This window comes from Hydra vulgaris, chromosome 05 (genome assembly GCF_038396675.1).
Source record: "Hydra vulgaris chromosome 05, alternate assembly HydraT2T_AEP".
In the NCBI taxonomy this organism is placed as follows: domain Eukaryota; kingdom Metazoa; phylum Cnidaria; class Hydrozoa; order Anthoathecata; family Hydridae; genus Hydra; species Hydra vulgaris.
The window spans coordinates 12578180-12593982 of NC_088924.1; the positions used below are offsets into that span (position 1 = coordinate 12578180).

A 15803-nucleotide genomic window follows, 5' to 3' on the forward strand; every position below is an offset into this window, starting at 1 on the left:
TAAATCTGGCGTGCGTCAAGAAAGAGAAATCAAATTGACATTTCTCGGCGTACTTCTTGACGAAAATGTCAAGTAGAGAGATCACATACATTATCTCAAAAATAAAATCTCAAAGAACATTGGCCTACTTTGTAGAGCAAAGCCTTTTTTAAATCTAAATTACTTAAAAATTTTATATTTTTTTGTTCATTCATTGTCATCTAATTTACGCAAACATTTCTTGATGAATTATCTAAAATAAAGTAAAAAACGATTTATTAAAGAAAAGCATGCAATCAGAATCATTTCCAAGGTGGGCCATTTTACACATTTCAAAGAATTTTTTGTTAAGTCAAATAAAATAAATTTCTACTAAATAAATCTTATTATACTTATTTTCAAAATTAGTAAAAATATACCCCAAAAATATTTTACCTGCTCTTTAAAATAAATCAAAACAGATATCTAACGAGATTCTCAAAAAACAGTTACATTCAGCTTAAAGTTTATTTTGCGGCAATTAAAATTTTAATTTCTACTAGAGGACCAAGTTATGGAATAAAAAATTAACTAACGAACTTTAAATAATTGCAACGTTTAATGAGTTTAAGACCAAAATGGGCAAAAACTCTTAATGAACGACGTAGCGCTCAGCTTTTTCTGAAGTATTCAAGGTTACTAATGATAAACATACCCAACGATTGGAGGTTTATTACTATCAGCTTGGTTAAATTTGAAAGGACCATGTCATTTGTTACAGCTTCAATTCTTCTTTTTAAAAAAACCTTTGATTTATAAAATTCCCAATATATTTCAAGGTATATATCGGTTTAAAAGAAAAGCTTCAAGATTGTATGCGTATTTTTCTGCATTTTTTTAAATAATAATAAATATTTTATCTTCGTATTTAAAATTTTTCTTCAGCAATACAAATAAAAAACACAAATTATGTCATCTTTTTGCTCTTGCTTTTTTTTTTCTTTTTCGTATTTTTATTACACCTGTTGCTGATAAAGAGTTTATTATATTGTGCTATGTTGTCAAAGACGATGTAAAAAAGCGTCTTCTTATGCTGAAAAAAGTTCAAGATTTTTCAGGATTTGCACTTCACCAACTATTGACATTAATTCTCGAAAGAAATAATTTGAAAATAGAAAACATCAAAGGAGAATCTTTTGACGGCGCCGCCAACATTCGTGGTCAATATAACTGTGTTCAAAAACTCACAAATGTTGCTGCTCCCAACTTAGTGTACATCTGGTGCTATGCACATTTCTTAAACCTGGCTGAAATTGACATAGTTGAAAGCGTTGTTACTGTCAAGAACCTAATTGGACTTTTACAAAGTACTGCAAACTTCTTTTCTAATTCTTGAAAACGTATGTAGAAATCTGCTCTCAATTAATAATTTGATTGTCAAGATACAAAACGCATGTAGAAATCTGCTCTCTATAAATGATTTGCTTTTCAAAATACAAAACTTTGATTCCCAAGTGAAGTTTGTTGCTAATGTGCTCCTTGATACACCGTGTAAGTTAGAGTCTCATCTAATCTGCTCTTTGAGTGTTCAGTATTCTGCAATCTGCTCCAGAATACTTGCAGACTAAGAACATTGATTATCTGAGTGCTTGGAAAATGTTGTAGACAGCAAAAGAACAATTGCAAGCTATAAAGTATGACGAGGTATACAACAAAACAAAATTATTTATGAACAAAGTAAATGAGATTATACTTCAAAACAAACGTAACGTTAAGCACACAGTTGTGTGAAACTAGGATAGTAGGAAAAAATGCCGTGAGAAAAAGGTAAAAATACAAGACCTTTAAATCCACCAACACTTTTTTGAGTTTTTTAAAAGTCACTGTTCAAACAGTTTGTGATAATAACTGAGGGGTTTTAATCAAACTACCAGCTTATTAGATACACTGCCTGCTTTGATTCTAGAAGATTCAAGAAAATATCAGAAAAAGGGTTACTTGTTCAAGCTTTAAGTCGAATTGTTGAATTCACTGGTCTTAATACTGAAGCTTTACTGACAGAATTATCGTTATTTATTCGAAATATTAAATGCTTGGTAAAAACACTACATGAAGACTTCTAAAAAAAAGTTCTAAAGCTCAGGTTGAGGACGAAGGTTTCAAAGTGGTTGCCGTCTTCTCGATTGCTACAATAACTAAATGCACAAGGTTTGCATTGCTGTTTAAGAATTCCTGGCAGATATTAATTGCAGGCTTTAACATATTCTAATTTATTCCTCGGCTACAATTACTTACTGACTCTTTCGTTTATTCAAGTAAACTGTGAAAGGGCTATAAGCAAACTGAAAATCATAAAAACTGCGATTGCGATCAATATTATCTGATAATCATCTTGAAACAATCATATCGATAAGTAACGAAAAGGATTCACTTGCTGGTATCACTGTGAAAGACATGTCATTCCTTTTTAAAAACTCTAAATGCGAGGCATTTTGCAGTTATTGGTTTACAATTTTGTTTACACTTTTTTTTTGCCATTTGAGATATTAATAACTGCAATAGCTACCAGATGTTTGCATAAGTGTTGCAAAGACATGAAAATATATAGAGCAAAACCTCACCTTATAGTCACTTTCTGTATATAAAGTTTAATACATTAAGGAGCCCAGGGCTCCTATTTAAATATTTTCCCGATAAATTTTATAAAATCATATGAACTTTGTTGCAAACTGTCAATATTTATTATGACAAATTTTGTTACTTTCCACGGAAAATATCACAAATTCGTCATGTATAAGATACGTGAAATTACTCTGAAAATAGCCAAAATTAATTTCCGTGAATTTTCATGGAAAATAACATGGGATACAGAGCACTCTACATTTGCCTCACTTAATCGGGTAAACATTTCTGAAAAAGTATCCAATTTTCGGGTAGCTGTCCAAACTCTTGTTTAATCTGGAATCTGTTTTGCTCATCCAAAATCTATCACACAATTATATCAAATCTTGGTAGTATCAACATTAACTTACAATTTTTTAAAACCAATGACGTAACAATGCAAAACCTAGACAGAATCGAAAGGAGCGCATTAAAATCGCTTTTTAACCTTTCAAAACATTGCAAAAATTATTTACACTCGTTATTTAAAATTCAAGAAATATAAAAATGCGTTCACCAGAGTAAAATGAGTTTATTTATTCATCTTTTGAATAAAAAATCGACGATTGATATTATTTAATCTCAGCTTAACCATCCCACGGTAAAACAATCTTTTGTAGACGACGTTCAGCAGGTGTGCCATATGAGTGGACTAAGCTTTGAAAAGTTAAGGAATGAAAAAATAGAATAATTTTTGTGGTGGTGGGGGATATAATCCTGAAAAATATTGAGAAAACATTGAAATACTTATTAGATTGGTGGAACGTTAAAAAACAGAAAAGCATTTTCAAGCAAAGTCTAGAAGAAAACATTCCAAAATAATTCTATTCTTCCTTTCAAATTTTTACTTTTACTTTGTAAAAATATTTACAGAAGGTTAAGAAAAAAAAAAATAGTTAAAAAAAAATTAAGTATAAAACAACTTGGATATTGTAAATTTGCAGTTCAAAAACCAAACAGCTAAGCACCTTTTTTAGATGATGTCGGGTTTACGCGATCGAAATCAACTAAATCTAAAGAACTTAATGTAAACAAAAGAAAAGTAAAAACTATTGTCTTAAAAATACAATTCCTAAAAAGAATCTTCAAACGTTAAATTATCCAATTAAGTGCTGGAACTCATTGGAGCAAAGGAAAATCTACAAAGATATTTTGAAGTAAATATTCCAAGATAAACTTATTCCCTTTCAAAAATATAACTTTATAGTAATTTACCTTGTGTTATACTCAGTGGGTGATTAATAAATATATACATTAACTAATAATAAATGCTTAAAGAAACTACAACTTACTTATATCTACAAAGGGATCTTCCATAACGTACAAATGCGTACAAGGGAGGAGGGCAGGTTGTGTTAAAGACAGCAAGTATGTACGCGGTTGGACTATTTTTTGTTCTCTAACTCTCCTAAAACTTGATTACTTTTTTTAAAAATAAAAGCATTGAGTTTCATGAGTTTAAAAATTAATACTATGCTTTGTGACAAAGAAATATTGAAAGTTTTTTTGTTTTTAATATTTTGAAAAATTTAGGCTGGGAAAGGTTTTGCAATAATCAATCCCCCTTTAAATAAATTAGAATTTACAAAATTTATAACTATTAAAATTAAAAATTAATAAATTAATAAATTAATAAAGAGTACACTTAACATAAACAGTAAAATTAATAAACAAATTAGTAAAGAGTACTAAATTAATAAAAAAGTATTTATAAACAATATTAAACAGTATTAATAGTCTATATACAATCTATATACAATAATACTAATAATAAACCAATTAATAAAGAGTACAATTAATAAAAGCAGGCCCTTTCAGAGCTTTGGAGTAGCCTGGGCCTCTATAAATTGGAGATCTCAAAGGAAGATTTTTGTAAAATTTACGCAAAATGCAACGCAAGTTAATGCAAAGCCATTTACGTCTTCAGATAGATCGGGACTAAATAAATGTGTAACTTTCAGAATAAATGCAATTAGTTAGACAGACCTTCACTCACAGATTTGGCACTTTTTGTGCGTTTATCAAGCCAACTAGCCAAGAAATGTGCTAGTCTACTAATTACACATTTCTCAGGGAGGCCTTGGAATTAGGAGGGTACGACCATACGAGTGGAGTGTTACACTGTTACATTATTGTGAATGTTACAAGTCAGATTTCACAAATGTATGATTCCTACATAAATAATTATTCATTGATTTTTGTTTATTAGTTTTTTTCAATAGGTAATTATTTGCAATCACTATAAATGAATAACTAAATTGTGGTCACATTTTGAAAATGAAATTTAAAGAAATTCACTTAATATATATAAAACAAAATGAATTAGTTTTATTTAATTTTAACAAATGCTTTTCTTACTTTTTGTTCAGAAAATGCAGCAATTATATTTGAAAAATCCAGTTTTTGTGCAATATCACAATTTTTATTCAGCATAGCAAGTCCATTCAACCGTTCCTGTTCCATAGTTGAACGATGATAAATTTTTATCTGCTTTAAAACATTAAATGTGCGTTCGCTTGAAGCCGTCAATGCAGGCAAACTGATAAAAATGCGTAAGGCAATTGTAATGTTTGGAAGGACACCTGATAGACCAAGTCCAAGAATTTCTTCCAGCAACTTTTTTAGTGTGCAGTCTAGTTAAATATTAACACCATAGATTCTTTTAAGAAATAAAACCTCATTTTCAAGTTCATGTGAGATTTCTTTGTCATATTTGTGCTGTAAGTGTTGAGCATCCTATACAAGATCTTCGTCATTCAAAATTTTAAACTACCATAGAAATCCAAAAAGTTTATAAACTTTTGTAACAACTGAAATTGTCGCGTGAGGCCAGAATGAATTGAGTCAATGATAACAAAGTATACGTTGATTTTAAAATACAGCTCGGTATCATCTTGATATTGGAAATGACGATTAGTTAAAAACTCACATAAAACACAAATATTTCTTGCAACATATTTTGACTCGGTTAAAATCTTATCAAATTGTTAACGCAACCTTTGAATGTCCTTACATAGATTTTCAATGATATCCTTTTCAACATCAAGAGTAGCATGGCGTGCTTCGATGATTAGATTTGTCAGATGAATCATTATGAGTAGCTTCATCTAGATAGACGACATCAAAATGCAATCAAATTTAAAAATATACCTTTGAATAGCATTAAGTTCCATTTTAGCATCGGCTGTTAAATGGAGCACCCCAAGTTTATTTAAAGTACTTCTTATTGAATTCAAATCTTGTGCAACTGGTTTAACACCATCAATCCGTGCTGACCATCTTATTTTGGACATTCCATGCAACAAAACAGGAAGATGTTGTTTTAGAATTTCCCACCTTTGAGGACTGCTACTGAATAAATTGTACATTTGCTGAATTATTCCGAAATACGTTAAGGCTACTTTGCATCATTCAGCGCAATCGACACCAATTAAACTTAATGTGTAATTTCCGCAGCTAGAAAAAATACAGTTTAAATTTTGCTCTAACAAAACAGATTGCACACCGTAATACTTCCCAGCCATATTAGCACCGTTGCACAGTGCCTCACAGATACGAAAAAACGGCAAAAACCCTATTAATTTTTTAAATTTATTTTGATGTTTTTTAACTTTATCTTGATTGTTATAAGCATACTGAACAAGGTAAACCCATTTTTTATGATTTTGTAAATTTTTACTCTTTTTGTGAGCTTGTTATATGTAGGTTGTTTGTGGGCAAAAATTCACTAGAAATTTTAGAGTTTTCAAGTAGATCTTAAAATTGTCACAAAATGGTCATTTTTAAAAAATTTTCTTTCATTTTTTCGGTGAACATCATATATATATTATATCATCCGGTAAGTAACTGACATTGGACTTTCATCGACACCAAAAATTAATGTTCGAATTTCACAATTTGTGAAAAAATTAAAAATTTTCAGAAAATAATATTCACAATATTTACTTTTTCTAAAAATGTCCACACTTGTCCTCCCTAAATTTTGATGGGGAAGTATCTTGAATATATACAGGAATGCCCGGAAAAAAAAAACCCGCCCCAAAGTAGCACGTTTTTGAGAAATTGAATTTTAAAGTTTTTTGCAATTAATAAGAAATCCGCAAAAAGTTTTTTAAAAATCCAAAAAATTAGTTAGTAATATGTGCCTTTGTGATTACATCTCAAAATGAAAATAATAGACTTGATTCCCAAAGTATGAGAAATTTGTATAACTAACAAGGATATTGTGAGCCTCCTTTATGAGGAAATTTTGATATCAGAAGGTTTGGATGGTGAAAAAGTGCATAGTGAAAAATTAACAGAAAAAATCCGAATTTTGGTGATAAAATTGAAAGCTAAGTGGATTGCAGTAAACAAAACATATGACAGGCTGTTAATGAAAGAAAAGAAATGGTTGCAAACCGAAATTCAAATTGTTATGAAAGCTGACAATGTAAGCAGAAAAGAGTTCAGTGGAGGGCGACCAAAGAAAGATTGGAAAGATCTAGGAGAGAGAAGTAAGCGAACAAGAGTTATTGGATTATCTGCGCATGATCCAGAGGTTTTAGCTCTGGCTGCTGTTAAAAGTGCAAAATCATCAAGTGACTTACAAGACTTTGCTTATGTGGTTAAAGAGTCTATTCAGAAAGCATCTGAAATCAGAAAAAGTATGGACAGCAAGGAACCGATAATGATGAGTGAGAAAGAAGCACTTTCATTAAAAGTTAATTGTAATCTCAGTGATGATCAGTATCAAATGATAAGAAACTCCTCAATCAAACACAATGCCAATATTTATCCAACATTACGTGCTCTATTCAAGGAAAAAAGTAATTGTTATCCAGAGGACGTTGTTGTAACTGAAACTTCTGCTGAAAGTAAATTACAGTCCATGGTGAATCATACTCTTAAAAAAGTTATTGTGTTAAGTGAAGACAATTTAAAAACTCTGGATACAGATCAAAATGTGCTCAATGGTAGTTTTATTCTAAAAGCAGGGTTTGATGGTGCATCAAGCCAAAGTTTGTATAAACAAAGGTATGATAACACAGACATTGAGGAGGCTAAAAAAAATGAAGAACCCATTTTCCAAACTGCAATTGTACCTCTTAAGTTAAGTGTAGAAAGTAAAACAATTTGGGAGAATAAGAAACCAAATAGTTCTCATTTTTGCAGACCTCTTCGTCTTCAAACCACAGAACTTAGCAAGTCAGAAGAAAAACACATTCGTTATCAGATGGCTGATTTAGAAGATTATGTTGAGATTATTACACTTGCGGATGGAAGAAAAGTCAGTATCAATATAAAATCTCATGTTGAACTAACCATGTTTGATGGCAAAGTTGTTAGTGCCTTAACCAACACAAAATCATCTGCAAGCTGCAATATTTGTGGTGCGAAACCATCAGAAATGAACAAGCTAGATCTAGTTAAAATTAAACCTGTGAATGATGATGCTATGTCCCTTGGTTTATCATCATTGCATTGTTGGATTAAATGTTTTGAATACATACTTCGTTTAGGCTACAGACTGGAGATGACTATTCCAAGGACAGATGTCAGGTTAGCCGAAGATAAGGGAATACAAATGATGGTAATACTGCCCGAAGAGCATTCATGCATGGTGAGGCTTTTGCTGACATAACAGGAGTTCAGGTTGAGTTGATTCTCCGGGTGAGGACAGTTCTTCAAGCTGTTTGTTCAGGGTATGACCTAGATATTGATAGATTTAGCCAATACTGCAATGAGATTCTAGCCTTTATAGTTAATAACTATGATTGGTACAGAATGCCTCCAACTCTTCACAAACTTCTGGTTCATGGACCTGCAATTGCTGAAAATCTAGAACTACCCATTGGTTATTATTCTGAGGAGGCTCAGGAGGCCCAAAATAAAGTGATAAGACATGCTAGGTTAAACCATTCATGCAAAATTTCCAGACTCAATGTAATGAAAAATCAATTTCAATATTTGCTGATCAGAACTGATCCAGAAATTTTGTCGATCAACTTCATAAAACACAAATCTTCCAATGGAAGCCCCTTGAATGTCTGAACAAGTTCTTAACTTGCTGAAACACTAAGTTTAGTTTTTTTGTTTAAATCTAAATTATATTGTTACATGTTATATATGTTATATGTTACAACATACAGAAATTGTAGATATTTGTTTCTGAATAATGTAATCTTTATTGTTTTCAATGTTTACTGACAAAATCAGCTGTTATGAAAGGATTATATGTAGAGTGTTTAAAAACAATGAAAATTTGTAAATAAACTATATATATATATTTATGAATTTGTCTCTATAAGTACAATAAAAAACGACAGAATAGCATGTTGAGAAAGTGGGAAAAAAATTCAGAATTTGCAAATTTGCAAAAATATTTTGAAAAAAGTGTGCAAAATTATTTTCTGACTTTCGGGTTGGGTTACTAATTAAATTTTAATATATTTAGAGCCAAAAAAGGTTGAAATCCATTCAGAAACACTGATTTGAGGGTTTTTGCCGTTTTTCCTTAGCTGTGAGGCACTGTGCGTTGTCGTTGTTGTTCAATACTCCAGCACAACCAGTCTCTTTTGCATGTTTCTCCATTTGCAAGAGTTTTGTTTAATAAACGATAAAAGACTTCACTTGACTAGAACTGTTCTTGTTGATAATCCCAATGTCAATAAAATTGACCGGATTATCTTGATGAGTCTAATCTGTTGAGTCTGATCTGTTTCTGGTTCCATATCTCGAATTTTATTTGCACTTTCATCTTCCTGTAATAAGATTTCGGGTTCAACCTGTTCTTGGTTTACAATATTTAAATTTTCTGCTGGTTGTTGTTCAGAATTTGGGTCTTCTGCAATCGGAACAACTTCTGCAATCGGAACAACTTCTGCAATTGGAACAACTTCTGCTTTTTCTCAAGAATGTAATTTTGATTCTTTTACACAAAATCTTAAAAAACTCATTTTTCCAACTGATATTATACTAATCTACTTTTAAATTTAAAATTTTTTTGAAAATCCCTTATCTATATTAGTATATGTATATATTTAATGTATATTCTTTTTTTTTATTTGTTTGTTTGTTTTTTTATCCACAAGCAATTAGCGGTTTCTCTGTGACAATGACGCGGATTACTCTTCTTTGAGTAATCCGCGTTCTATATATTTATTTTTAATACTTATTTCTTAACGATATCTTGACTTGTTAACTTTTAATTTTGTAACAAAGTTTTGTTTATTTAAATTGTAATAAATATTGTAATAAAGAACAAAAAAAAAAAAAAAAAATGATTGGTATATATATAAATATACCAATATATATATATATATATATATATATATATATATATATATATATATATATATATATATACATCAATATATATATATATATATATATATATATATATATATATATATATATATATATATATATATATATATATATATATATATATATATATATATATATATATTGATGGCTAAACTCCAACACCACTATCTAAAAAATAGGCAATTTTCTAAGATACGTGGAATTGACCTAAAGTTCTATCTGAGATATGTGTTGTTTAAGAGGGTAAGTCAATAATAAAACTGCATTGTCTAAAATGAAAAAGGACACAATTTATTAACTAAAAGCCATATAAAACATATAAAGCCATATAAAAGGCAGTCTTTTAAAAAATAGTAACGCTAAACAGTTACATAACCCCATATATCTTCTTTGGTGTTCTAATGGGTAACTTTTAAGTGGCCTCCAACACCTGCAGTTGTCTTCTCAAAATTATTTTTTGTAAGGAAGGGAGTCATAAAAGTGATGGTAATCCTCCGGGATAACAACATGGAAGCGGAATCCTTTCCTTAAATAGTTGTATAGGTAACTCATCTTTTTTAACTTTGATTGGTCTTTTAGGCAAATCCACAAAACTTCTATTAAAAGATAATTTGTATTGAATCGTTCCTGTGGGTAGGTACTGGAAACAGCGAACATCAACGAAACATGGGTCACCCTTCTTTCTTCTTTGACAAACTGAGTTGTAACAGCTTATATTAGAGAAACCTTTGAAAAAGTCATATTTCAAGTATGCAGCCTCATAAGGGAAGGGAGTTTGCCGGGCTTCCTTGGTACATTTTACATACTCAAATGGTAAGTACACATCCTTTCTCTTGATTTGTTTTCAATCCTCAACACAAAATCTGTTTCATAAGGGTCATCAGGTTCTTCATCATTGCTATTGTAATCAATTTTATTGTCAATGTTTGGAGCAGTTTTTTCTTTATCTTTTAAGTATAGAGAGCAACCAATAATAGGTATAGGTTGATATCATTCTTGTAAAACATCCTAATAGTTTGTCCCGGGCTGATTCAAATCTGTTTCGTCGACAGAGAGGATGAATTCTTCTTGTAGGACGTCTTCAATACCTAGACCATCTTCAAATATCACTTCTGCTTTATTTATCAATAGTCCAAAAGCTTGATTTCCTGTATCATCACTGCTGTTCAAAATATTTGTTCTTCTAAGGTAGTTCGTAGTCCGCTCAGCTCCTGAAAAAATATTAGGGTATTATTGTTTTATAGACTAATTTTTAATGGATAAATTATGAGAGAAATTTATTGATCTTTTGTGGCCTAGCCAAAAGTTCAAAACTATTTCTTGTTATATACCTTTCAAATGTTGTAAACGGCTAAGCTTGAGCTAGTATTGTCAAATAGTCATACTTTATAGAGGAGTAGGTCTAGGCTTATCACTTTAAGGAGTAGACCTATAGAAACTTGAATTTAAGTTTGATATCAAAAGCTACTTACATACTGTTTTTTCTTTTTCTAGCAAACCAATCACGTCATCAATTAAATCACTATCTTCACTATTTGGTTCATCCATGATTCAACTGCTAGGTAGCAGATATTAATATTACAACACGTATCTTGGACCTGCAAGAATACAAACTAAACTGTAACAACACGTATCTTGAACGTTTATTTTACAAGCAATTTTTCTATTGTAAACAACAAATCTAGGCTAAGTGAATACTTCAAAACTATTCATTATACTTCTAAGCTAGTAATCAATTAACTTAACTGCATTACAGTTAACAAATTAAACAACAATTATCTGAAATGAACCAGCTGGTTAATATTGTCACATGTTTTAACAATATAAACAATTCATGATACGTGGTGTTATAATTCAGTTCTGCGAACTAACAAGATACAGGAAACAAATTTACCTAATTTAAACACTTTTCCCGGTATTATTTAACATAAGTGTTGTTAGAATCAGGGGTAGAATTAGCCATAGTTTCTTATTCACTACTTAACTCAAAACAGCCAAATTTAGATATGCGTGGTGTTGGAGTTTAACCATCGATATATATATATATTTATATATATATATATATATATATATATATATATATATATATATATATATATATATATATATATATATATATATATATATATATATATATATATATATATATATATATATATATATAGAATATTATAATATATTATATTATAGAATATTATTACTATTATTTGTTATTATCATTGTTATTATTATAATCATAATAATAATTATTATTACTCAATGCTATTGGATAACACTATTTGTTACACATCAATCAATCAATCAATCAATTAATCATATATATATTCTGAAAATAAATTTTCACGGCTGTTTACAAGTAGTATTGAAATACTAATCTCAAGTAAATACCTTCAAAAAATAGTTTATTTATATACAATTAATCTTAGTAATAATAATAATAATATTAATAATAGTAATAATAATAATAATAATAATAATAATAATAATAATAACAATAATAATAACAATAATAATAATAATAATAATAATAAAGTAATTATAATAATTTAAATAAATCGGTATAACTTTCCATACATCAATCGTTTTTACATACAAAGTTACAGTTACAAACAGTAATAAACTGACAAAGCGTAACAACGAACGATGACATAAAAACGACTATTGCTAAAAAAATTATAAAGATTTAGTAAATATATTAATATAATCATAGTTGTTTTAATATAATAATCAAAATATTTGCAAATATTATAATCAAATAAATAAATACAATATAAACAGAATATAACACTGCCAAAATCAAAATAAAACAAAAGTTACAACAAACATTACAAACAAAACAAAAAATTACCTTTGGCAAAAAAACAAAACAAAACAAAAAACTAAGGATTAAAAAAGATAATAATAATACACGGTAGAATAATAAATGGCTAAAATGAAAATAAAAACAAATTATATATAACTGTATAAAAATTTGTATATAACTAAAAATAAATAATAACTAAAAAAAAAAAATAATAAATGACTAACAAAAAATAGTAAAACTATATACGCTAAAAAACTGAAGAAAAATAAATAAATAATAAAATAAATAATCCTAAGAAATATATGAAAGAAAACTAAAGAAATATATGAAAAAATAACAAAAATCTTCATTTGCCGATCGAGGTTCTGATGTTTAAATAGTTTTTTTTTCTTTTTTTGCCATTCTTTTAATATATTTCATTCATTAACGTTTTTTTTTTTTCACTTCTATTTTCATTACTTTTTTACTTAATTTCTTTCAGATATTTCTTTTTCTTTTCTTCTTTTAAAACATTTATTTATTCTACTTTTTTGTTGATTTTATTCTTCGTTTAATTTATGTTTTCTTTTCCCTTTTGCTTTTTTTCTTTCAAAAAGTTATTTTCAACCGTTTGAAAATAGCGTCCACCATTTGCGATGTCATTGCAAAGAGGATCAACTCCAATCATCTATTTTTTATTTTTAACTGGAATATGTTGAATATTTTTTATTACTAGTCATTTAGGCGATTCATAACATGTATTATAAAATTGATATAAGTTAAAAAAACCCCAGGTTGAATGCAAAAAACCGCCAGATAAGATGAAAAAAAACACCAAGTTCGTGCAAAAAAACACCAGATTAAATGCAAACACCGGTAAGAAACAGTTCAAAACAAATTTTAATCCCGTTTAATGAAATACAACTAAAAAGGAAGAGAAAAAAATGAAGCTACTAAAAAGCAGAACAATAAGTCATAACTCAAAAACTCGTACGAGATAAAAATGATTGGCTTGTATCAATTTAATCAAGCGCGCCCGACGGAGGGTTAACCGCGTCATTACACGACGTAATCTTTATCATGTCAGATTTAGGTTTAGAAATTTGTAATTATGAAAAATAAATTAATTTATTAACTCAAGTTAACGTTAAGTTAAATTATTTAGAGTAAGGGGTCGTCCATAAAGTACGTACGCTCATAGGGGGGAAGGGGGAGGTCTTCAAAAAGCGTACGAAAGCGTACGAAAGCGTATGGGAGGGGGGGAGGGTTCAATTTAAAAGTACGTACTTCGATTTACAATTAACCAGCTAATCAATAGAAAAGTTACATTCTGACTAAAGATTCTAGTTTGCCAACATAAAAAGATGTATGGTATATGGAGTAAAGGGTATAGTTTTCCTCTATGCACACACATGTATGGGCGCCCTCAGAATTTTTGATGTTCCAGATAGGACACTTTCACACATCGTGCAAACTCATAACTTAAGTTTGTTTATACCTATGCCAAATGAGGAGGTCTTGCAAAATATCGGGATGGCGGAGGCCTGTGAACAAAAAGCCTTAAAACGTTTACCCTCCCGACCCCCAAAATGAGAGGGGTATAAATTTTGCATGGTCATAACTTTTTTGTAATTTACAATATTTTTCTACAAAAATTAAAATCTGTCGATAAATTTAAATTTAGTTTTAGATGTTAAAGTTAAAAATTTTGCTATATATTTCCCTCACGTTTGGGCAGGGAAGGGGGGAGGCAAACGCTTTAGGGCTTTTTGTTCCCAGGCCTCCGCCATCCAAATTTTTTGCAAGGCCACCTCATTTGGCATATTATTAAACTTAAGTTTGCACGATGTGTGAAAGTGTTCTATCTGGAACATCAAAAAATTGTGAGGGGGCCCATGCACACATGCCACCCCTTATATACTGGCCCTGAGTAAGACCTGAGGGCCGTGGTTGATGGGACGGAGTCACCCCCAAAAAAAATGTGTCAATGGCGTCTCAAAATCTTCCAAATTTGACCGCTTGGTTTTGCTAAAATAAAAAGCTTCTTAAATTAGCAAAAGGGCACAAAATTTGCTGTTGCCCCCTCCCACTGGGTTTTACCCTTTGTTTTCAATATTACTGATCTCACGTAAGACCCGTTTTTTACTTACTAAAGAGGGGTGCCTGAAAAAAACGTCCACCTTAAGTATAGTTTATTTACATTTGATTCGTTATTAAAACAAAAAAAAAGTTTACATATATATCACCGGGTATCGAGCCTGGGTCTCTGTCGACTATTCACGCCGCATTAACATCTCGCCCAAATACACATTTACCTATTATATATTTTAAATATATTTAAATTATTATTTGCATATATACTTAAAGACGTTTTTAAAAATGCGCAAACAAAGAGCTTTGAGGTCGTATATAGTATCTAAGGTACCCTCCATTTTTTTTTAAATAAACTTTTTTATTGAGAAAAAAAAATTAAGGAGGGATGGGGGGGGGGATATGAAAGGGGGGGTATTTGAGAAATGTACGTACTTTTAAGGGGGGGCGGGGACATAAAAATACGCATGGCAACAGGGGGGGGGGGGGGTCAAATTTCAAAATTTTTGGCGTACGCACTTTATGGACGACCCCTAATAAGAAATTTAGAATTATTATTTCGATGTTTATTTTGGTATTTAAAAAACGTATTTTAAAAATGTGAGGCCCCCATCCTCCTCTAATTGGGCCTGAATATAAACAGTAAAATTAAATCATCTATAATATTAATTAAAAGCTATCGATCGCTCCCGGGTGGGCTTGAACCACCAACCTTTCGGCTAACAGCCGAACGCGCTAACCAATTGCGCCACGGAAGCATGTCTAGTCTGAAAAATTTTAAAATTTAACAGCCGTTGATAAGGTTATTAAAAAAAAATGTTAAACAGTGATTTTGAATATAGCACCATTCTATCTATTTTATCTATTTATATATTTTATTTCATTTAGCACCATTTTATCGATAAATGCAAACAAATTCTCTCCCCGGTGTCGTCGGCCCTGTTTCCGAGATAAACCCTCTAAAAGTACCAACTGGTCCCTTAATAGAAAAAGAAAAGGTCCT

At 30.1% G+C, this 15803-nt stretch overlaps 1 non-coding gene across 1 annotated transcript; it reads right to left on the reverse strand.

Annotated features, from left to right (window-relative positions):
* Positions 1-15484: 15484 nt before the first annotated feature.
* Positions 15485-15558, reverse strand: trnan-guu (transfer RNA asparagine (anticodon GUU)). Its single transcript has one exon. It is a non-coding gene; the product is annotated as a tRNA-Asn (tRNA).
* Positions 15559-15803: the final 245 nt, after the last annotated feature.